At 36.7% G+C, this 26159-nt stretch overlaps 1 long non-coding RNA gene across 1 annotated transcript in view; it reads left to right on the forward strand.

Annotated features, from left to right (window-relative positions):
- The first annotated feature begins 294 nt into the window (after window positions 1-294).
- The window catches only part of LOC114697591, a 58490-nt gene continuing 32625 nt past the window's right edge, over window positions 295-26159 (forward strand). Inside the window, exons 1-4 of the long non-coding RNA XR_005092778.1 lie at window positions 295-461; window positions 7989-8146; window positions 11467-11608; window positions 19726-19835. This is a non-coding gene — a long non-coding RNA (uncharacterized LOC114697591). The remainder of the gene's footprint in view (window positions 462-7988; window positions 8147-11466; window positions 11609-19725; window positions 19836-26159) is intronic.

Genomic DNA, 26159 nt, shown 5'->3' on the forward strand with positions numbered 1-26159 from the left:
GGATATTCTATATCTTGGCAGCTGTTAGGAGTAAGGATATGGAGAAGAAGAAGGAGGAGAGGGGGAAGGCCTTTTCAGATATGTTGCAGGAAAACAGATTCAGCAATGGAGCTCAGTAAGCAGCTGTTTGGTGGTAGGGGTCTGAGCTCAGAAAAAGAGTGAGAAAACCCAGGCTTCTTACCAATATCCACAAGAAAAAGATAAAAAGAAGGCAAAAGAAAAGTTATACTTTTGTGAGTTAGAAGTCACACAAGCTAGAACAGTGCCAGGTTGGGAGTTCTGGAAGAGGCTGCAAAAGGGGAGGGGCTTCTGGGCAAGAGAATTACATTATTGACTAAAGGGATAATTATTCTTCCCTCTCCTTAGTATGTCCTTATGTGGATCACTTTCTCTGGCGAATGGACTACTGACAAGGTGATTTACTGGCTTAAATTGATTAACTCTTAAGGGAGAAGACCAAAGTATGTAATATTTTAATCTTTGGAGTAGATCAGAATGTCATGTCTCTACCCACAACCAGTGGTATCCCTTTCTTTTGACCAAGCAGCTGAAGGGGGAGTACAAATTCAGGCATGAGGGAGGGCTTTATTCTCTATGGCCTCTAAATCTACAAATCTCTGTTTATATGCAATACACTTGGATAGCAGTACTTTATGACTGAGCTATAACTCCAACTGTAGCAACTATGTTGAGAAGTGGCTTTTGAAGGGAAGTCTTCAACTTTTAACTTGTTTCCTTTTTATTCAGTACTATTCTGAGTAAGTAGTCTTTAAAAAGCAATTTTAATTACTTATCTTAAGGAAGTATTTATTTTATCACTGTAATTTTTGAGACTTTCTTAAATTATAATGCTCTGAATCCAATTAGAGAAACAGCATAAAGGCCACCTTTATGTTTAGATTAAAATTATCATAATGAAATATTATTAAACCCATGAAATAAGATAAGAATGGATTTTTCTTAATATGTAACAAATATAACCTTAATTTATTAAAAGATTTAAACATTTTGCTTTTACTGACATTGACTAAGTTTCTTAGAATGAATACAAACCAGGCATATAGTTTTTAGTGATTTACAAGAACTTAGGAATTACCTGTTATTTGACATTATATTATTTTGGAAAGTTTTTGCTTTGCAAATCTACTGCCATTCTTTTCATCAAAGAAAAAACAGGTTGTCATAGCGCTTTGGCCATTAATCAATATAAAAGCACCCTAAAATCACTAAACTTTGATTTTATTTAATATATAGCACATTGATTTTTTTCCTTCATGGGCAAATACTGTAGCTAGGCTATGAATGGATGTTGTCCTCTGTAGCTGGAATTTTCTCCAGTCCTGCACAGACTGCAGCTGCTCAGACCCAAATAAACACACAGAGACTTTATTATTTATAAACTGTATGGCTGTGGCAGGCTTCTTGCTATCTAGTTCTTATATCTTAAATTAACCCATTTCTATTAATCTATAAGTTTCCATGTGGTTATGGCTTACCAGTACTTTTACATCTCACTTCCTCTGTGTCTGGCTGGCAACTCCTGACTCAGCCTTCCTCTTCCCAGAATTCTCTTCTCTGCTTGTCCTGCCTATACTATACTTCTTTCCTGGCTATTGGCCAATCAGCATTTTATTTATCACTCAATCAGAGCAACACATTCACAGCATACAGAAAGACATTCCCAGCAGCCCTCATTCTCAAATCCACCAGCTTACATACAGTGTTTGAAATGAAGGTCATTTACTAGAAATGAGGGAGGAGGAGAGTTCTAGATATTTATCTGTACATCTGAATTTAGAACACATATCATTTCTAGTCAGATTCCATTTGAGGGTCTACCACAGATAGTCTGCTTATTCAGATGGAATGTTGAACAAAGTTGCAACCCGGGAAAAATGAAGTGATTTTGCCAGGGAGCAAATGTAACTTGGAAAGGTGCCAGTGTGGCCATCTGACATGACAAATCTTCAGGTGGCATCAATGGAGTGCCACTTGGCTAATCATGCCTGGGTGAAGAATATCTAGTGAATCACTGATTCTAGTGATTCTAGAATTGATTCTAGAAGTGACCCATTAAGTCACTTAAACCAAACTTACTAGGAAGTGATCTATAGAATGACAATTTATCTGCATCGTTTAGAGGTTTGAGGGAAATGACTAACTGAGCTAAAGATTCTTCCACTCTGGTACCTATTAGTATTCCCTCCAGTGCTACTCTAGCTTGCTGCATTTTCCTTAGAAGTACATGAAAGAAACACAGATCCAAGTATCCTGTGTTTGCTTCACCAAAGATGCCTTGGAGAGACCCTGCCCTGAGATGTGGAGATGTGGACTTTATTAAGTGCTCAGCCATAGGGCTACTTTGAGTTGCTTATCCTCTATGCTCTTCGAAGCTCCCTTCCTCATCTGTTTTGCAGGAATGTTTTGAGGCTTAAGTCTACCCTTACAAATCTTCACTGTGTGTTGTTATTAGACATGGGGACAGGGCTGAGTAGCAAGCTTTCTAAGAAATGATGAGGGAAACATAGAAACAAAAATGTTTACTTTGTTTTAAATTCAAATACAGAGCAACTGTGTCTTTAATTGGACTAAAAGTATGTGCTTTCACAATTTAATCTCAAGTACTAGATCAAGTAAAGGTGGCTTTATAGTAATTTCGTGTCATCTATCATATATTTTTCAATGTTATATAAGAAATTAGAAAAATGTAACTTAATATAAAGAACATTTTAAAAAGCACTGTGAAAAAAAATACCTTTGCGTTGATAGGATTTTCAGATTTGCCCTGGTGAGTTCTTGGCAAAATGACTACAGGGAGAAAGCCAATAAGATGGCTTAGCGGTTTAAAATACTTTCAGTTCTTAAAAAAACAAAACAAAACAAAACAAAACAGAATTTTGTTCTCAGCCCCCATAATCAGGAGGTTTACAACTACCAGCAACTCCAGGTCCACAGAATCAAATACCCTCTTCTGGCCTTCTTGAGTATCTATTTGTATATGTGACCATACACACCCAGAGTCACATACACACACACATAAATATTTCTTAGTGACTAGAGGTAAGAAAATGGTGTTTTTCTTTGTGGTATTTCCACGTATAGTATAGGTTTATGATCACTGTTAAAATATCGTCTAGCAGCTGGCCTGGGAAGCAGGTATGCTTACTGTAGATCTTGACTTCTCTGTCTTCTCCAAATCTAATTCCCAATCTCATCCCCTGCTCTGTAGCAGATGACCTACTGTGGCCCACCCTCCATCTCTGCTCCAGTCTCCAGGAGATCAAAGTGAACTTCTCCCTCAATCTTCTTCCTCTTTTGTCTTATTTCCTCATTCCCTTTTACATCCTTTTGTCTTATTCTCCAACTACAACAGGCATTCTGGGCCACAACTGACAAAACCTTCCAGAGAAGCATGTAGGCTAGTAGAACAGATTGACACCTTGGTCAGCCACCATCAGAGAAGCTTTCTCTTATAGCAGATGGGAGCAAATGTAGAGACCCACAGCCAGACAATATGCAGAGAGTGAGGGATCTCAGAACACACAACTCTAAAGGGGATGTCTTCATCAAATCCCTACACTCAGAGCTCAAGGAATCCAGAAGAAGAAGAAGAAGAAGAAGAAGAAGAAGAAGAAGAAGAAGAAGAAGAAGAAGAAGAAGAAGAAGAAGAAGAAGAAGAAGAGAAGAAGAAGAAGAAGAAGAAAAGATGTAAGAGCCAGAAGGAATGGAGGACATCAGGAAACAAGTGCTTCTAAGCACTGCAGGGCAGACAAACTTATGAACTCACAGAGACTGAGGCAACGTGCACAGGGCCTATACAGGCATATACCAGATGGTGATCTCAAGCTGAAAGAAGTTATACCCCCATCCCTAATACAAAAGTTATCTCCAATTGATAACCACTTGAAAGTAAAAGAAGAGTTTTCTCCCTGGGAGTCTTACTGGAGCGATAAACTACTCTTAAGTGTATGCCCCATGCATAACAGTAGATGGCTGAAGAAAAAGAACTTAATTGCATCTTTGGTGGTTCCTTGTCTTATAAAGTCCTGTAGGGCTTTTTTGTTTAATTTAATTAAATTTTAATACTTTCTTTAATTTTACTTTATGTAATTATTATATCATCATCATTTTGATATATATATATATATATATATATGGCGTCCAGTCATTATTTTTATGAGATTCCTGAGTGTGCAAATGAATAGGTCTCTGTATCTATATTTCTTGTGCCCTTTCTTGAGCTCTTATCCTTCTGTGTTTTTTTTTGTTCTATTCCGATGTGTTTGTTTTGTTTTACCTTAATATAGTATATTTAATTATTATCCCTTAGATGCTTGTTTGTTTTCTAACAGGAGAAAGAAAGGGAGTCGATCCAGATGCAAGGGGATGTGTAGAGAAACCAGGAAGAGTAGGGGGAGGAGAAATCTTAATCAGAATACTGTATTGGGGGGAAAAAGCCTATTTTCAGTAAAAGAAAAGTGTCACTAATACACATTACTTTCTCTATGTAATTGTGAAATATTCTTATGTTGTAAATCCAAAAATAACCACCCATGATGTACAAAGTACCAGTTATCTGTATTCTCTCTAGCCAGACCCAAGTATTAACATTTTCATATATGTGTATATATCTAGCCTTCTTGAATGACTTATTAATGAAATATACATAATTTTTGAAACTTGATACTACATTATCTACATTATCTTTAATCAATGGTTGGGTGAAGAACATATGGATGTTTGTTACTGTTACATACAAATCAGTATGTACACACTGTTGCCCATTCATTTCAAACAAATGGTAATACTGGACAATTGAAAGCATATTTTAAGCTTTATTTCATATCTCAGAGTTTTGAACATATTTTGTTGTAATTTGCAGATAAAATGCAGTGCATGAAAACTGTGATATATCATACCTTGAACAACACAATTTAACAAGGCAGGATATGCTGCTGATGTCAGCTTGGTAAAATCATGAAACAGACTCCAACCAGATGTTGAAATAACATCTGGCTATTAACAACCCTTAAACAAATTGAAGAAGCATCTTTAAACTTAATCATGAAAGCTCTTTCTCAAGACTTGGGAAGCTTTAGGCAACAAAATAAAAAGAATGCATTAATTTGTACCCAGGGGTCCATATGCTGTCTACAAATCAAACCTATTAGCTTGCTTACCTTATGGTTTGGTTACACATGGAAATCCTCTTGACTGTCAAGGAGAGATAAAGGTGTCCATTAAAAATGCATTGCTCTTTATCTCATGGAAGCAGGTGAGGAGGCACACATTATTTGAACTGAGTGGCTCTAACTTTTTGTCACCCATACTTAACAGAGACTCTGCCCCAGAGCTTGTGCCATGCAATCTGAACACGTTGTTTAGGGAACAGTGTCTGCCATCTGCTTAGGCTAAATGGCAGTGGCCCAGCCGTTGCTTCTTTTCTGCCCCTGAAACTTGACTATTAGATTTTAATTACATGGGTATATGATTAAATCAAAGAGATTGAAAGGTTAAAGCTAACGTTCCTAGAGGTGAAGCTGGCCCCAAGGCCTCTGAAACAGCTGGCATTTGGGACCCAAGCTCTCTCTTGGCATACCAAAGAAGAAGAGATAATGAACTCCTCTGGGGTGAGCCTGCCTGAGTTTTATTAGGTGAAGTTCTGACAGAGAAAGTTTAGTTCTCAAAGTCTAGAAAATGGATTTGAAATCATTTGTTTCTAGTGTTAAGAAAAAAAAGTGCCTAAAAACATAGATTTGTTTGTTTGATTTTTGTTCTTTGTTTCTTTTTTTTCTTCTAATTTGGTATTTGTATTTCTTTTGCTATTTGAGCCATTTGCGAGCCATGAAAATATGGTTATGTTTTCTGAAAGCTAAGGAAGTAAACAGACAATGGGGAATTATAATCATGTTTTCAATAGATGGATTGCCTCATTCTTACTTCCAAGAATTCAAAAGATATTTTCTGATGGATTTTGACCTGGAAAAGGAAATTTAGTAATCATTTCAGAATGTGAAGCAGAACTCAGTAAACAAAGAGAAATATTAGTTGAAAATAATCTCCCAGACATTACAGTACCATGCAGCACAGAGGTAGAAATGTTTGTCCTCAAGAGGCTACAGACAATACTAGGATCAAAAGCCTGACTTTTCCACCTGCTGATGTTAGCAAATTACTGATCATTTTGTTATTCTCATCTGCAAAATGGACTGCTAATAAAATGTATCTCACAGGATAATTCATCAGGATTAATCTATATGTTTACCACCAGATTTTTTATTTAAGATTTTTTTTATTCATTTTACATACCACCCACAGATCTCCCTCTCATTTCTCCTCCTGCTCCCCCATTAGCCTTCTCTCCCCACCCCATTTCCTTCTCCTACAATTCACAGTAGACATAGATGCACAAGTTAAAACACTCTTCCAAATAGAAATAACCAGTGGATGATTACTGTAGGTTGTATCACTGCTCTGAATATTATTGAATTTATTACTACAGTTTATATTAAGGTATTTAGAAGCATAAATATGTACTAGGGAAATGACTTAGTCAATGGAGTACTTCCTTAAAGGTAGAAGGGCTAAAGCTCAGATCCACAGACCCCCACATAAAAGTTGGACAGGCTTACTAGCTCCTTGTAATATCAGCACTGTTGAAGAAGAGATGGGAAATGGTTGGGGTAAACTGGGTAGCTATATTAACCAGAGCCCGTGGGGTCTGGCTTCAGCATGAGACCCTACTTCAGTAAAAAAGAGTGGAGAGCAGCTAAGAAGACACAAAATTCTGGGCCTCCACACAGAGAAGAGCATGTGGACTTGTATTCACTTACATGTGAGTACACATATATCTATACACACCAAAGACACATACCCATATAAAAAGAGGAAAAGGATAGAAGGCACCCTTTGAAGAAAAGGGACTGTATCTGATGCTCCCACATCATTATTTTTTCCTTTGTCAAAACTCATTTTATAATATATTTTTTTAATCCCACAGAACTACTTTCACAATGGTGTCCAGTGAATTTTATATCTTATGTATTTATTTTTATTATGATATCAAAGGAATGATCTTTTCCTATGCCCCAGAATATTTTAATATTTTTATTGAAATAGAATTACATCACTTTTATTCCTCATTTTCCTCCTAGCTTCCATGGATAATCTCCATTGAACCTTGCCCATGTCCTCTGACTCTAGTTAATAGTTAATAGTTAATAATTTTTATTGACTGTTATTGTTTCATAAGTTTATGTGCATGAAAATAACCTGCTGAATTTGCTTTTGTTGTTTGTGTGTATATGATTTTATGTGTAACCACTCTGTATATGTGCTCTGAAAGTATATTCTTTTATATCCTGAAGAAGCTGTGAAATCTTTCCATGTATATTATACTTGTGTATCAAAACGTATCCTGTAGAAGAGACACATGACACCAAATGTTGAGTGAAGCACAAGAAGAAAAAGATTGAATGAATTCCTTTAACTTTGACAGTACAAAGGACTGTATTAATCATGACTGTTGAGAATTAGAGACAAGCAAGGTAATGAATAATTATGGGAAAAATCTGAGACAATGATATATTTGATGTATGTGGTTTGTATCTATCTATCTATCTATCTACCTTTCTATATCTCTATATCTCTGTATGTCTATCTATATGCATCCATCTATATCTATATCTATCTATATATCTATCTATTTATCTATCTATCTATAAATCTATCTATCTATCTACATGTATATCAAACCATGCAAGCAAGCCATGTTAAACTGGGAAAACATTAAAAATAACTATATTTTACAAATAAAGAAAATTTATCTACAAAGACAGAAAACAGACTTTGATATCAAGAAATATCCATGTTTTTCCTACCCATCATATGCTTTTTGCTGACACATTAAGCCAAAGGCAGAGAAAATTATTATATATAGATGAATTTTACAGTTTTAAGTGTTTGCCTAGATTTCTCATCCTTTTCAGGTTTCAGTGGAAACAGCAAAACCACAGCCCTAAGAAACCACAAACTTCCTTTACCTTGAATTTCCTGCTTCTGTTTGCTCAAGAGCTGGTAGAAGGAGGAATAAGAGGACAAAACTCCATCTCCCCCCAAAAGTAGAAGAGAAAAAGAAGATGAAAAGGTAAGCAAGGTAATGAGTAGGTTAGATAACAAGTGTGTGCTGACTACTACTCATTTCTTCTTGTTCATATACATATATAATTCCTCTTTGCTTCCTTGTACTCTTTTCCTCTCAGTTCCAGGAACTGGCAAGGGTCATTTGGACCCATGTGGTTCCTTGAGAGAAATGGTTCCCATAGGCTTGCAGATTTAAATACTTGGTTTCTAGGTGGTGCAACTTTTTAGGAAGGATTAGGGGTATGGCCTTGATGGAGGAAGTATGTCAATGGGGAATGGCTTTGAGGCTTATAGATCCCATGACATTGTAAGTTAGATCTCATTGTCTCCTGTGCTCAAATGCTTGCTGCCATGCTGCCTAGCTTGATAGTCATGGAATCTAACCTTCTGAAACATTATGTCCTTGGTGAGCTCTTTCTTCTATAAATTGACTTGGTCATGATTTCTTATCACAGCAATCATAAAGCAACTAAATGAGAAATTAGAGAAATTATATCGATAGTCCACATGGAGTGGGCTATTGGTATGGTATGTCAGACCAGGCTGTTTCTTGAAGAATGTTGAAGACATTGTGACTTTGGAATAGGAAAGTGGCTGGACACTGTAAATGAGGGTTAATGGGTCCTCCCAGCAGGAGGTTGCAAAACAGTAGTTCTGCAAGCAATGTGGAGTATGGAGGTCCTACTCAAGACATTTCAGAGGAGAATAACACCAGCAACTGAACTAGAGAACATTCTTGTTACAACTTCAAAGACTGAATTTTCTCTAACTTTATCTTCCAAATCAGCCTGAGGATAAATTGCAAAGCTCTAGACTAAACTCACTGGCAGAAAAGATTTCAAGACAGACTAATACTGACTGTCACATGTTTATTAATAAAGAGTCTTATGAAGTTCTACAGTGAAAAAGAACAAGTGTGGTACAATGAGATACAGAATGCATAGCTTGAGGAGAAAAAAAAGAGCACCAGGAAACTTAATGTTGAAGCCAAAACTTGTACTGAAAGAGAAATCGAGAGGTATGATCCATAATGGAATGAAAGGAAAAGTGTCTTTAGGTCAATACCCTCCCCAGCTAAGCTTTCAAACTTAAAAAAAAAAAAAGTGAAAAAGAAATGCTTCATGAATTTTCTGAGCCTAAAATGCAACTACAAGGGAAAAGCTTATTCAACACATCAAAGAGTTTGCAAATGTAATTCATGGAGGGGTCTATGCTCCATCCCAAGCAGACAGTCAAATTTGGCAGCATTTGTCACTTGGTTCTGGCTTTAGAGTTATGAAGGATGGATGAAAATAGGGCTTGTGGAATCTTTCTCCAAGTTTACGGAGAGCTTCTGAGTCCAGGTGTATGATAAAAGATTCCATACATGGAGACCTTGAGAGGCCATTGTGGAATGATATGAAAGTGAAACCCAGATTACATTGGAGAACCCAGGATGTTGGAGCAGCCAGAGCCAAGGGATGTCAGTCAAGGAGAGACACATAAAGGGAATGAAACCAGCCCAAGAGAGAAAAAAATGTCTTGTGGTCACCAAAGCTGGAAGAATGGAGTGACCTAAGGTCTTCACACAAGACACAGTGCTACATAATTTTAGTTCACCCTACAGAGTTTTAGTCTTGCTTTGGTCCAGCATTTCTCTACTCTGTCTTTATTTGTCATTCTTAGAATGGTAAAGTATATTCTATGCCACTGTATGTTGGAAATATGTAATTTATTAATTATTTTAATTTTGAAGGGGGGTTACATTTGAAAGTTTGCCTTGCATTTCAGAAAAAAATTTTGAACTTCTAAATTGTGGTAAGACTGTGAAAGACTATGGGACTTTTGAAGTTGAATTGAATACATTTTGCATTATGATAAGAGCCTATGAGGGCCAGGAGTAGAAAGTGATTGTTTGAATGAGAATGGAACCCATAAGTTCACATATTTGAATACTTGGACCCTGGTTGGCACAACTGTTTGGGAAAGATTGGGGATATAGCCTTGTTCAATGAGGTGTGTTATTGGGGGGGTGGGCTTTGAGTTTTCAAAAGCCAATTCCATTCCATGTTAGCTCTCTTTGCTTCCTACTTATGGATAAAGATGTGAACTCTCAGCTACCACTCTAGCACCATGTCTGCCTGCCTGCTGCCATGCTCAACAGCAGGATATTGATCGACTTTGACCCTCTGAAGTTTGAAAATCTCCAATAAATTCTTCTTCTATTAATTGCCTTGGTCATGGTGTCTCATCATAGGAATAGAAACATATTTGCTCAACTTTCAAATCAGTGAAGGAATCATAACTATGCAACTTTATGACTCCCTAGAACCTCATTTTCTCATCATTCGCAATGTTTTTGTTAGATTTACAAACAATTAATGATCATAATACAATTCTTTCACATATCAAATATTTAGCAACCTACATATTTAGTATTATAACTTATCAAAGTATTCACTTAAGTAATGTTTAACTACTTTGAAAATATTTGATGAGAAATGTTTTCTATGAGCTCATATTAATTGACTTTGCTGTAACAGAATATCTAACAGAAGCAACTTAAGAGAAGATGGGTCAATGTTGGCTCATCATTTCTTGGATGTCCATCTATGCTTGTAGGGAAGGCCTGTAGTATGAAATGGCTTTTTTCCAGTGGCTATAGGGGTTTATGGTATGGCTCTTTTATATTTTGATGGATCAGAAAGTAGGGTCCACAAATAATATTAGTACCTTCAATACCTGCTTGCAGCAAACTATTTTAGACTAAGCTAGGTCACAGTCTTGAAGTTTCTATAAGTTCACCAAAAAGCACCATCAGTTGATGTCATGAGCCTTTGTGCATTTCAGGTTTGAACAGTGACAGAGCCCTCCATTGATGCTGTTGTTAAGTGCACATTCACACGTCTAGTCCTCCTGGAGTTAATACTTTCCAATCTTGGTGTTTACATTCTACAATATTTTTTAGCCCTATATATTAGAGTTCTCCAGACAAGCATAATCAACAGAATATTTCTATCTACATATTAATATCTACATGTATTTTCATATCTTATCTCATTCATCTTTTTATCTATATCTAATATGTCTTCATTCAGGCTCATTATAAGGAATTGGTTCATGTGTATGTAAAGGCTGATCTATCTCAATATCCAGTCAGGAAGTTTTATATTAAGGGTATCAGTGGGGTATCTAGTCTGAGTGGCTAAGAAACAGAATAGCCAATAGTGCATGCTCTAGAATACAGGACTGATTTTCAGTCTGGAAGCCAGAAAAGACCAATGACTTACCTCAAGAACCCAAGCAGGAACATTTCTCTTATATTCAACCTTTTTTTCTCCACAGGTTTTCTACTGATTAGATGGGCACCACTAAAAGAGAGGAGGGCAATTTTCTTTTCCCAATCTGTCAATTCAAATGCTGATTTCATCTAGAACTGTTAGTACAGGCCCTCAGAGTTTTTGCCCAATCATCTGACCATTTGGTTGTAAGTATGTTCAAGCTGGCAGGTAAACCATAACATCTTGGAAATGAAGGGCTTGGAATTTACCTATATGAAGTCAAGTTTTCTGTGAAACTTAATTGTGTATGGTAAAAGGTTGTTACATTACCAGAAGAGACAGAAAAGTTGTAGAGGACACAGTCATAGGTCTTTTTAAAGAAAGCCAAATAGATAAGAACAATCCCTTTTACTGTGAAGTCAGATACTACTGAACAACTGTGCACTGACCCTGTCATTGACAGTATCAGAATGTATCCATCTTCCTGTTCCACCCACCTGCGGCTGCTCTTGTTTGCTTCCAGAGCCTTTACTTAGACATGTTTACATTTTCTCTGTGTTCTTTTTAAAAATGTCTTGGCAGTAAAAATTGTCATATATCAAGAGTTCCAACATTTCAGCTATGCTTTGTCATGTTCATGACAGAATTTTAAAGTAAGTTTATTTTTAAAGTTCTCACACAAATATATTCTGTACATTGAGCTCATCACCCCTGCAGCCTCCTACCCTCTCCTTTCTCACCTCTATCCTCTGTTACTCCAAAGCACTAGTTCTCAACCTGTGGGTCATGACCCCATTTGGAGGTCGCATATCAGTGATCCTGCATTTCAGATATTTATACTATGTTTCCTAACAGTAGCAAAAGTACAGTTATGAAATAGCAATGAAATAAGTGTATGGTTGGGGTCACCACAACATGAGGAACTGTTTTAAAGAGTTGCAACACGAGCAAGGTGGAGAACCACTATTCTAGAGAGTATCACTTCTAATCCATGTTATGTATCTGTTTAAAATCTAGGAACTATTCAAGAGAGAAAACATACAATGTTTGGCCTTCTGAGATTGGCTTAATTAAAATAATATGATTCTTTCTAGTCACATCAATCTTTCCTGTAAACGGTATAATTTCATTCTTTATATAGTTGATAAATTAAATTGTGTTGATATACCACAGGTTGCTTCATTTTGATTAATGGACCAATATCAAGCATACAATGCAATTTAAAACATAACACATTGTATAAGGGTGCTCTCAACTTCACAAAACAAATACTAGAAATGAAGTCATAGATTATCCCAGCACTTTAATAGTAAGTGACTTCATTTTCACCTACTATTCACTTTCAGAATAGACACCTCCTCCTGAGATAACATAGAGGGGTTGTCCTGAAACTTTGATCAAGGTCAGGAGATATAAAGTGAGATTTGAGCATGGCCACATATGATTGCCTTAGCTGGAAGATTTCCACATTCTGCTCAACTTCTCCTATAATTAGAAAGTTTACCTATATCATTCCTAGTTGCAACCTACCTGCTTCATCATCTATATGTTCTTCCCTCATCTTTAACTACAACATAATGGTCTAGGGCAGTGTTTAGAACTATAGTCACTCTTAGGGGGTGGGGAGAACATGAATGGTACTTTGGTTTCCCTGAGCAGGTCAATTGATATACTTTTGGTGCAGGACAGGGAATGAGTGTCTAACATGATGTTTCTTTTACATTAATTTGAAGACCTGATCACTAGACTGAGTAGTTCATGTTTACTTATAGTTGTTTTTAAACCATAATACTTCTAATATTTAATAGCTTTGAATACCATTTAATGAATATCTGTGTTGTAGTAGATTTTGTAGTCTACACTCTGTTATCAGTAATATGTAATAAACTTTCTGCCTCTTCCTGTTTCATTCATAAGCCTTTACTTAGACAAACTGAGGGTTGTTTTATATTCTTTCTTTTTGTGTCTCTACTTTTTTTTTTTTTTTTTTTAAACAGTGTGAGGAGTTGTATATCCAGAACTTTACTTCTGGACCATCATCTGTTGAAGGTATTGCCTCTCACTTCAAAAAAACAAAAACAAAAACAAAAACAAAAACAAAACAAAACAAAAAAAACAAAAACCAACAAAACAAAAACTCTACACTAGAGGCTGTAGGTCATACAAATGTCAAAGCCACTGTAGAGTTTTACTCTTCTGATGATTCAGAAAACCTTTCCAAAAATCCTGTGGATGCCACAAAAAATTGCAGGAGAGGAAGAAAAGAGAAAGCGGAAAAAGTAACGGTTGTACTCATTTCCCGAAACCAATGGAGCCATCAAATTTGCAATTACTGAGATCCATTTCACTGGACTTTATAACTGGGAATGAAATGAGTGAGGAATGAGAATCCCTAATGAAGGCTCGGGTCCCCACCCACCGTGTTATCATCGCATCCCACCCATGCCAGCCTTCACTCACCAGCTTTGCAATTTGCAGCTTAATTTCTCATAACTCGCCAAGCGGTTCACATTCATTTACATTATTGCCGTTTAACACACAGACAAAAAAGAAATATGGTTTAAGATCTGATGGGCTAGGCATTTTTCCCCCTTTCTTTCTGTTTTTGTCTAGTTGCGTTTGTTTTTGCTGCTGAAAACAAATGTCTCTGGAGCTCCGTTTAATTTAGCATGTCAAACTGCTTCCTTTAAAGGCAATTTGGAAATGCTTTCTATGTGTGATGGACGACAGAGGCAAAAAGCCCAAGCAGAACAGGAAGTGATGCTTAAAGGGACAGTAGGAAATGTGAGTTGCTTGCATTTTAGCTCCTGTGAGATCGCTGTGTTGCTGATGGACACCTGGATTACTGGGCTGAAAAGTAATGGACACAGTGGCAGTGGGTATTTCTAGACCATGGGCTAAGAGGATGGTTTTTTTTTTTTTTTTTTTTTTAGCTTTTATTATATTTCTCCATTTTCATTTTTTTTTATTTTTATTTATTTATTTTTTTTTTTGGTTTTTCGAGACAGGGTTTCTCTGTGTAGCTTTGCGCCTTTCCTGGAACTCACTTGGTAGCCCAGTCTGGCCTCGAACTCACAGAGATCCGCCTGGCTCTGCCTCCCAAGTGCTGGGATTAAAGGCGTGCGCCACCACCGCCCGGCTGTTTTTATTTTTTTTAAACTAGCTTTAACTGTAACTTCAAAGTGGCACTTGCTGCTTGTAGAAACCCAAGCATCATTTTCCTGAAGTCTTCTGATGAGTGTGTACTCTCTGTACATTCTCGATAACAAATGTTGTGAATTATGTATACACATAGTACCATTGTTTGGGTTATTTTATCATCATCAATTATCTCTCTTTGTTGAGTAATTTTACAAAGTACTGCTGAAGTCCAGTCTTTCTCCCTCCAGCTCTCACTCCTTTTGTCTTTCTCCCCCTCTTCCTCCTCTTCCTTTTCTTCCTCCTTTTCCATTCTTTCTCCTCTCCTTTCTTGTTCTACCTCTTATCCACCCATTCATCTTCCTCCTTCTCTTATTGTCTTTCTTTTTTGTTTGCTCTTCCACTGTTCGCTTCTATGATGTATCTTCCACAGAAATCAGGTCAGATAGAGACGTAAAGATATTTAATAAGTATGCTTTCAATATGAAATTTGCCTTCACTTCCCCAAAAGAGGAATGTCATTTTTGTGTTTGAATCAAAAAGAATAAAGATTGTCAGTTTCTCACTGTTAACTCTAAAATGTGAATAAATATTGTGTTGTAATATACAAGTATTTTTAGTGAAAGTGAACTCTGTCTAAAATAATTATGAAGGGTACATAATCTTTATTTTTGCCACTTAATGGATATATGCGTTTTGATATAGAGATATTACTGTTGTATTAGAAGTATTTCTATATTGAATGAATTCAAGTGATAATTGGAAGTTGCAAAACACATACACACACACACACACACACACCACATTACATTTTCTTTCACTGCACAGATGGAATCCACTTCTCTGCACACACTAAGCATGTGGACTATTACTGAGCTGCATCTCAGATCTTTGAATTAGTTTTATAACTCCAAAACTGTCCTGAAATGTGAAGATGTGACAATTCAGAGGTTTTAAAATTGCAACAGTGACTGACAAATATGTGACACCATTTGAAACTTTATGTGACTTTCTTTTGTATTGCCTCATTTCAATATAACCTAAAATTTTTGTGTTGGGTGTTACTCCTATTTCCCGGTAGGAACACAGAATCTCAAAGAGTGTGGGCTTTCCCAATGGTAATGAAGTATCCCAGCCAAGAGGACAATTTCATTGGCTTGAATCCCAGTGGAGAGCTCAGTTTCTGTTTGAAAAGCACACAGGAGAAAACTAGTTCTAGATTAGGACAGGAGATCTGAAGATTTGCCTACATAGGAATGTACTGTATGTTTTTCACTGTGAGTTTACTGTCTATTCAGATAATTCTCAGAAATGCTTTGACCATTTCTGAAAAAAAAAATATATGGAGACTTTTCTTTTCAATAAAGGTAGACCATTGCAGAAAACTACAACCTATTAAATGCAAAGATGTGTGGCTCAGTCCCAACTGATAAATTCATGACACAACTTCTATACTTAAGGTTCAGGGATCACGTGGGAGGGAGGGGGTGGAAAGATGTTAAGAGCTAAAAGAACAGAAAGTTTGCTGTAAGATTTTGTCACCTAGGAATGTCAGAAGATATACTCATGATGCCTTTCCAACATGACTGTCTGATCATGATATGAAAAAGGACAATATCAATACACATGCTAATGTAGAAGCTGGAAAGTTCTCTAGGCTTCAACCCTGGATATATAGCTACAGAAAACTAAGGAATGCAGAGGATGGGAGACATAGTCTTTTCCAGGAAAGAGCACACCAGTTTGTTTTCCAATACCAAGCAGTAAGCTCTGAAAACAAGTAACAAAGTTACATTATACAGATTAAGCGGGTTGTATTTATGTATAAGAATATACCCCCCCCCATACAACCATATGTAACAATTAAAGAAAAAGAAGACAAAAAATTGAAAGAGAGCAGCATGCAAGGGCTGGGAGGGAGGAGAGGGAAGAGGGAAAATGTTGTAATTATGTTATAATTTCAAAAAATAAAAAAACTTAAAATTACAACATTTCTGTACTAAAAAGTTAGGAGTATAAATTCCACCTAAAGTTTTTTTTGTTGTTGTTTTAATAAAAGATTCTGTAAAGCCAGACTGCTGAGAGTAATCAGAGCTTATTAAGGTGGGGCTGGCTAAATAATGTTAGTTATAGAGTGTTAGGTAGTAATTCTAATAAAGAAAAACAAGCTATTCACCTTCTGTGTGTCCTACTATTCTCCTATTTGTAGGGGCTCCAACCCCCCTAGTGTGGATAATTTTCTTCCTTGGGGTTGTTAATCCAGAAAGGAAACCTTTCATGACATGCAGAGTAGAAACCCAGAAATCCCTGGTGCGTCTACATCTCCTATTTTGCTGGGAGGAAATTATCTGACACAATCTGTAATATCAAATATCAGTGTAAAGAGAAGCTGAATGTCAGGGCTGGGGAAGCTGAGTGGTGAGGGAGAATGTGATTGCCCAAAGCAAGGAAAGAAAGGATCTCATCTGTTTTTTTTTTTTTTTTTTTTTTTTTTTCTTCAGGACAGACAACAAAGACACAAATTGAAGAGGTATACTATGACAAGTTATAGAACAAAACTTCCCCATGCCAACCTCACTGGAATGTTAAGTGGCACAAAGAACACTACTATTTAGAGGATTGTAATAGTCTTGAAGTAACTTCAAAGATTGCAGTGGGAAAAGGAGGCTGAACATTCTTGAAATCTCTATGGAAAGTATTTACTGTTAGGAAATGATCAGAGAATTTTAGAGTTTAAACAAATCTATCTTGTTTAAGATCAAGTTGGGGGCAGGGAGACCAAATTTGTAGGTACATACTATCATCATGACTAATAAAGAAATCTAGAATGTCAAGTGTTCAGTGGCTAAACTGTTTTATGGTAGTCTATCGTAAATAAACAGCATGCCATGAACAAACTTTAGGTCACTTGCCTTCTCCCTTTAGTTATCTTGGGCAACTGATTCTAAATTGTTGATTTCATATGGATTTAGAGGTAGAATTATTTACTCATGTCTCTATTAAAATGTTATCATAGTCAGCAATTGCTATCTTCTGAAGAAGTACACCGAATAGAAATCAACATTTCTGTTTTGTGTAAAGCATCCTGATAAGATCTAATCTAGCCAACAATTCCAGGTTACAGGACATCACAGGATGGGACTCAAGGATACCTGGTCAATTCACACCCAGCTATTAGTAAAGAGAAACAAATGAATTCATGCTCACTTGATTGCTTGTGCTTAGCTCCATTTCTCTACTTATATTGGTCAAGGCCTTCCTACCTACTGATGGTACTTCCCACAGTGGGCTATGTCTTTGTACATCAATTAACTTAATAAGACAGTCTTTCACAGATATGCTTATAGGTCTACCCCGTGTAAACAATCTCTGACTGTAACTTTCTTCTTAGGTGATTCTAGGTTGTGTCAAGTAGAAAATTAAAACTAATCATTGTACAAAATGAAAATAACTTTAGTGCAGAAACTTTTATGTTTATAAGAAAATGTGTCCTCTGACTGCCAGGGATATTGAGAGAATATAATTCTTAGGACAAACTAGGTAGATTCCTGAGAAAGTAAGATTTCTTTTTTTGCACATAGAAAATGCACAATAAGATTTTCCTCAGAAGAGGTAATATTGATCAAATGGTCCATGGAAATTGGGTATCCTGATGGAGTATTTCATTTTATATATACTTAGATGCACATACTGAAATGACATAAAGTAGGAGATAATAGTATCATTTCTCTTATGAGTGAATACATATGAAGTATTTCCTATATTATGAATTATAGAGTATATAAATGACCTTGGGATCAGACTCTCAACTCTGAGATATATATAATTAGTCCTGAAGAATATCACATGAGAATATCTCATAGTCCCCATTCCAATAAATGCATATTTATTTTAACTAGCATCTTTGCCTTTCTGCAACATACTGTGCAGTTCTTATAATAATAGTCTGGATACATTATTCTGAAGAGTTTCTTTCTAATTTTAAATTACATTACTTTATTTGTATGTGTACTGTGGTGATATATTGTGTACCCTAATAAAGCTTATCTAAGGATTAGAGGACAGAGCCAGCCACTAAATTAGACATAGAGGTCAGGCAGTGGTGGCACAAACCTTTAATTTTATCACTCGGGAAGTAGAGCTCCGTCTGGATCTCTGTGAGTTCAATGCCACACTGGGCTACATGAGAGAAACAGAAGCAGATGGTGGTGACACATGTCTTTAATCCCAGGAAGTAATATGGCAGGATACAGAAAGGTATATAAGGCATGAGGAAACAGGAACTCGATCTCTTTTGATGGAGGGTTTTATGGGAGTAAGAATTAGTGGCTTGCTGCCCTGCCCCTCTGATCTTTCAGCTTTTAACCCAATTCCTGGCTCTGTTTTTTTTTTTTTTTTATAAGACCATTTAGCAATTCATGTTACAGTGCATATGAGTGGGTATGTGTTTATATGCATTGGGTATACACATGCCAAGGTGAATCTGTGGAGGTCATAGGAAAACTTGAAGAAATTGGTTCTCTCCTTCTACCATGTAGGTTTCAGGAATTGAACTCAGCTACTCAGGCTTGGTTGAGAGTCCTTTCATACCTGATTAGCCATCTCACTGACCCTAAAGTGTTCTTTTGATATACTTGGAAATATGCAAATTATGTTGCTTTGGTCTTAGTGATGTGGAGTTTCATATACATTTTCTATTATTTTTTCTTAAAGGTTTACAGATTTGATATATCTTCTCTACTCTTAAAAATTGAAGATTATGTTTTCCCCAGCTTGACTCTATTGTGCAGCAGCACATTGTGCTCAGTAACTTCTTAAAGCTTCCTTGCTAAATTGTGTTTAATGCTATAATCCTCTCCTTAATAGGTTAGCCAATTAAATCACATGAATTATTCCCTAAATTTGCTGTGATCTACTTTCATTTGGTTGTTGTGATCATTAGCTTTTATTAAACTTAGCAAAATTTACAACTTTCATTTTAAAATGATTTCAGGTTGCAAACAATATGCAAAGAACTCTTTATACCTATTTTTCAGCAGTCCAAATGGCAGAATGTTTTTACAACTACATTTATAATGGTCAAATCTAAGAACATAGCAAGGATACAATACAATTAAGTTATAAAGTCTGTGCTACATTAACTCATTTTTTTTTAACTAATGTGTTTTGTTTTCTTTTGGTGCAGAACAATCCAAGATCCCAAACTGGATTTAGGTGCCACATCTCCTTTGTCTCCTGCCAGCGGGAAGGGAAGGCACTTTATCTTTCATGACTTGTCCTTTAGAAGACAACTGGGTATGTACAGTAAGGGTAATTTTATTTGGGGTTTGCTTAATGAGTCTTCATCATTAAATTCACATTTGCGTATTTGACAGGCATACCACCAACATGTTACATGCTTGTCAGTGTTCACGATTAAAAAGCACATGACAGACTTTCTTATGTCTGTGCTTGTTAATTTTGATCACCTTAAAGTCTGACTACAAGAAAATATGTATACAAATTGCTGTACTACAACTTGGCTAATGTCAGCTACTAACTATATATTAAAAAATTGAATTTGAGGCCGGGCGGTGGTGGCGCACGCCTTTAATCCCAGCACTCGGGAGGCAGAGCCAGGCAGATCTCTGTGAGTTCGAGGCCAACCTGGGCTACCAAGTGAGCTCCAGGAAAGGCGCAAAGCTACACAGAGAAACCCTGTCTCGAAAAACCAAAAAAAAAAAAAAAAAAAAATTGAATTTGAGGAATGATTATTGTTGTGCTAACAGTGTAAATTGTAGTTGAAAAAGGTGGGATTATAACTATAATTTGTGTCCCATTTTTTAATCCTAGGAAACCAATTCTCAGATGTGAGCTTTTTCTAAGTTTTCTAAATTAAAGAGATTAGTCTTGACTGTTGGCTTCTGTTCCTCCTTTGATACATTTGGACAAAAGCCACTAAGCTAACAGAAATCTGCAAAACAATGTATGTCCATCACCATGAGAAGAACTGCCTAGAACATATTTCCATAGGAAGTTTTGACATTTGCTTGCAATCCTCCTATTTTTGGTTCCTCTGTAAAGAGCTCCCCAAATGGACTTTTTATTTAATAGCATGACCTGCCTTACCTATATTAGTTGAAGGATATTAAATTTAAATTTGGGTTAAGGGAACAGAGACACCAACCACATTGATTTTAATATTAGGAAAGCAGGAGAGATAGAAACTATAACAATAGATGCCATCAGGATACATTTCAAAGAAAGTTTAACTGTGTGTATCTCCCTGTGGGGAACATAACGAAACAAGTCTCAACCTCCTCAAAATCAAGAGAGAAGGAGCACTCACTTAATGCCATAGAAAGAAATCAAAGCAGAGGCCCTTGGAGAAAGTAAATTGCTCAGGCCCATCTTTTATCACATGGTCATCATACTACTAAGAGACTAGGAAGTTGATACTTGGCTTGATGGATCATACAGTTGATGTCATAGTTTCAGTAAAGCCTTATAGTCCTTCTATCCACTTTACCATTGAATATAAAGAGTGTTGTGTCATGAGCACATCCTGTGTTTTATCATTAAGTCAAAAAGTATTTTTAAAAAAGCCAATGTGTAAATAAGATCTTTCAATGTCTACCCGTGATGAAACTGTGTATTTGGAGCATGAAAATGCAGGTATAAGAGCAGGGGAGGTAGCTCAGTCAGTAAATATTTACCATGCAAATTTGAGGACCTGCAATCAATCCCTAGATCTCATGTTTAAAGAGGATGGTTTAAGGTGGCAAGCATTTGTAATCCCCAAACTAGGGAAGGCACAGACAGACGGGTCCTTGCAGATCACTAATCTATCATTCTAGCTAAATAATCAAGTTTCATGTCAAGATGTTTCAAGGAAAAAATGGATGGGGACTTAGAAATGATGAAGCAACACATGAACACACAATTGTATGACAATAAACACTTGTAATTTATCCATTTGGAAAGGGATCTAGTGACATCAGAGGGAAAAATAATTTTAAGTTCTTATAGGATCCAGATATTTAGGATGGAATTTACATCTCAGCATCACCGTTTATGAGATATCCAACCCTATGTGTCTAGGATAGAAGAATAAGTGAGGTCCCAGCATCCTTCACCATGAAGATATCTGAGTTACAAAGTGCAGGAATTTTAGTCCATTGGCTTCATGCAACCACACAGACACTTGCTCAACAAAGCTCATTGCTTATTTATTCATAATAGCCAGAAATTGGAAACAACCTAGATGCCCCACATCAGAAGAGTAGACAAAGAAAATGTGGCACATTTATACAATGGAGTATTATTCAGTCATTTAAAAAAATGAAAATTTCTAGGCAAATGAATGGAACTAGAAAAAATTCATCCTCTGTTGGGTAACCCAGACCAATAAAGATAAATATGGGCCTGGGATACCTCACTCAGGATGATTCAGAATATATAGGAAATAATATGTATTCACTCATATGTGAATATTAGTCTTTAAATAAATGATAACCAATCTAGAAACCATAGACCCAGAAAGATTAGGTATAGAAGAAAGGACAAGGGAGGACACATGGATCTCCATGGAAGCAAGAAATAGACTAGATTTAGGGGTGGACTGGAGGAATAGGAACTGTAGGATCAGGTGGAGAGAGGGAAGGGATGTGGGGAGAGACAGATAGAACTGATGAGTTTTTACAAGGTGGTATGGAAATTTAGTGCAGTCAACTTCCTAAAATATATGTGGACAATCCTAATGAAGTTTCTAAATAACAAGGGAGATAGCGCCCCAACTGGCCATCTCTTGTCATCAAATGAAGCTTTCAGTACTGGGACTGAGTTGCATCCAATTGAGTTGTTGATCAAAGGGGTCCCATGGAGAGCTCCAAAAATTCCAGGCTGTTGGGAAAACAATAGGCTGCTTTCTGCAAACTGATAGTAAAGCCCCATTGCTGAAGACAGCACCCACACAACTCATTGAACATGGAGAGGTAGAGCTGGTGCCTATGTAGAAACTTTATCCCCACATTCTAGTATCTTTGGTATAACAAAGTACTCTGCAGGCTACCAGAAGAGAAACAAATACTAACCCAGGCACAAAACCTTTGATCTATGATCTGTCCTGCCTGCAAAATATGCTAGTGTAATGGTGACACAAAGCTTTTTGGAATAACCAACTAATGTTTTGGAATAACCAACTAAAATCTGATTTGACTTAAGGACTATTCCACTGGGTAGAACCCATATTCAATACTGCTTGGGTAACAAGGGTAAAACAAAATACTACTACTCTAAAAACAAAAAAGTTATTTATTGTGACTCCAAATTTTATCTGCATTGATCAGTGCCTTATTCAGCCATTATCAGAGAAGATTCCTTAAACAGCAGATGGAAACAAATACAGAAAGTCACAGGTAGACGAGAGAGAGAGAGAGAGAGAGAGAGAGAGAGAGAGAGAGAGAGAGAGAGAGAGAGAGAGAGAGGAGAGAGAGAGACCTTGGAACATGCTGCTCTAAATGAGATATCTCCACTAAATCCCTCTCCTCAGCACTTAGGGAACCTTGTGCAAGAAAAGGCAGAAAGAGTGTTAAGAACAAGAGGTAATAGATGATTCCAGGACAAGAAGGTCCTCTAAATCAACATTAGCACAGCTCATACGAGCTCACAGAGACTGGAGCAGCATGCACAGGACCTGCATGGGTCTGCACCAGGTCTTTTACTATATGGTATAGCTTTCAGTTCAGTATTTTTATGTGATTTTTGTGTGTGTGAACAAATAGATCTCTGATTTTTGTTCATTCTCTTGGAATTTTTTTACTTCTGTTGGCTTGCTTTGCTCAACTTTAATGTGATTGCTTTATCTTAATATATTTACATATATATGTATATATATATATATACATATATGTTTTTATGCATTAGAAGTCTGTTCTTTTCTAATGAGAGACAGAAAGGGAGTGGATCCAGAAAGGAGGGGAGGTGAGGAGAAACAGGGAAATTATGATATACTATATGAGAAAAGCATCTATTTATAATACAAGGAGAAAACAAAATATTTTAAAAGTGGAAAAGAAGAAAAAGATCACTGTCCTTTGAATCATGTAGGATCATGTAATACTTTATATGGAAACAGAACATCATATGAAAATACATTTGAACAAAGGATTCCACAGGAGGCTACCGAGCTGCTTCAGCTGCTTGAGCATCATAACTTTTGTAAGGAATGAAAATATTTAATTTCCGGGGTCTTAGAAGTGGATATAAATAAGCACATGACACAAACATTTCTATAATGATGATTAGAAGACTTACTGCTATATACACAGTTGTTTGTTAAGATACATGTGGCCAAGGTAGTTTTCTGTTTTTAATTCTGCCAGTTTTATTTTCATCTTCTTAGGAAAATTGTCATCTACTTGGAACTAATGACTCCTCTTCCAAATCAACTCAACTCCACTTGCTTTTTTACCTAGATCATATGAGGAACTTGAGAGGATTTGCAATTTGTCTTGTAAAGGGCAACTCGAGGCTGTAGCTCTATTTTATTTGATATCGTGCCCATGCTTGTTCTCACCACTGCTGTGTCAACACCTCTGATCCTTTCACAGTAAAAACTAGAGAATCCAAGTTCAGTTAATGTGAATAGGGGTGTCTTGCTAATTTAAAACTGAGACACCCCTCCCCCACCCAGAGGGAGAATGCTAGACATTACTACCATCATCCGTCTGTCCTACAATATCTGTACCCAGAGTGACCACAGACCATGCTCTGTGTCAAGTGCAAACTGCAGGAGAATCCATGGTATGTCCATAACCTGAATCTTCCTTAGCTTCAAGTGCATCTTCCTCTAGTCACCTAATTGTCTTTTTGTTTTGGCTTCAAGTAGGAGGAACTAAGAACTAGTCTAAAATCATTGTTATTTCCATAGTTCACTAGCATCTGCTTAGGGCAGCGTTTTAAATAAAGCCTTACATATTTATTGTAGAAAAAAAAAAAAAAGAATTTGAGTCCACAGAAAACTGTCTGTCAGACTTTGCTGTTTCCAGTCTTTTTTCCTCGGGCTGTCATTCTCAGCATTTCATCTCAATGTCAGCTGTGAGTCTTTGCTTAATAACCTGCATTCACGATTACTCTATATTCCATAGCCTGGACAATATTATACAATTATTAACCCATCTTTTTGAAAGGGATGCTGTGGAACTGAATGCCTTAGCTATTTTTTATGCTGTTTTCTAAGTCATTTTAAAATAACAAAACACCCTCAGTCATTTTTGTTTAATATTTCCAAAGCTGCGTATATTCTTGAGCTATTTCACGATTAGACATTGAAATGTTTAAGCCTAGGAATTTAACAGTTCTGTAAGAACCTAACACCTTCTAAATCTGACTTCAATTTGAAAAAAGTAGGGGATCATTTAACCCTTATTATAACTGCCTGTTGCTTAAAAGATCATGCTGAATACTGAAGAGAAATAGAGATTGGATGGAAGGAATTTCTGTGGTGGGCTGTTTTGGTTTCTTCTGTGTAAAATGTGCCTTCTTATTTAAATTAGACAAATGGCAGGGCTTCCTGGCTATTAGGACTGTTTGGACTAGTGGTTTGGACGTGTCACCTCCACTTTTTATCAGGTGATCATAATTAGGGTGAATGAACCAACCAGAGAAGCAGAGAGCAAGCCAAAGTAACATACTGAACAGAAACAAAAAGACCTCCAACAAATAGACCACCAGGGCACAATCAGATGACACATGCACATATCACAAACACAGCCTGGAAAAGCCACTGGACACCAGTGCTACGACGGCTAAATTACAGCCCACTGCAACTTTGATTCCAGACTGTCTGGGTAGCCTGGCTGGTTGTATTTTAATTACATCTACTGTTTCACTACAGCCCCAAACATGAATGTGTTTCTTTTTTTCCTCATTTTTTTCTTCCAGCTGAAACAGTTCATGATCCATCTGAATTGCATATTGCTGCTCAAGCTTTGGGCTCCTTTCTGGAATCTTAGAATTTCCCTGCCTAGGGGCAGGAAGATACTTCTGAATCCATAATGGCAGTATTACATGGGGTCCATGACCCATTCATATTGCTGCAAAAGGCTTGTGTAAATGTCTGACTTTATTGTTTCAGTATTACTAAATGACTTTCTTTAAGAATGATTCCTGAGGGACATTTTCAAGCCAATCAGATTAAGACCCTAAACTCTGATTAAATACTCTACATACTTGCAATGTCTAGAGCAGTTTGGTTTTCAAAATGATGGAAAGACAGAAGAGAAGGGATCCTATAATTCATGTGAAGAAGTGCAGAAATAGACTGTGGGATTGGTGGTTCATGAACATTCCCGAGCTGCAAACAGATTCCAGGTTAGTAATTATTAGATATGTAATGTTCACACATAAATCCTTTCAGTCTCCAATTCATAGATATCCCAATTCATTAAGTCCATAGTAGTTGGATTATAAAGAAAGATCTGTGTGTTCTACAGAGCACTGAACGACTTTGACTCACCATGTCAATGTGGGGAATGACTTGGTGAACATCACTCTAAATTGTAAATGAACTCTTCTTGTGGAGAGGGATATACATTCATTTCAAATGTCTTTTAGGAAAAAAAAAAAGAAAATGAGTGG

Source organism: Peromyscus leucopus, chromosome 14, assembly GCF_004664715.2.
Source record: "Peromyscus leucopus breed LL Stock chromosome 14, UCI_PerLeu_2.1, whole genome shotgun sequence".
NCBI lineage: Eukaryota > Metazoa > Chordata > Mammalia > Rodentia > Cricetidae > Peromyscus > Peromyscus leucopus.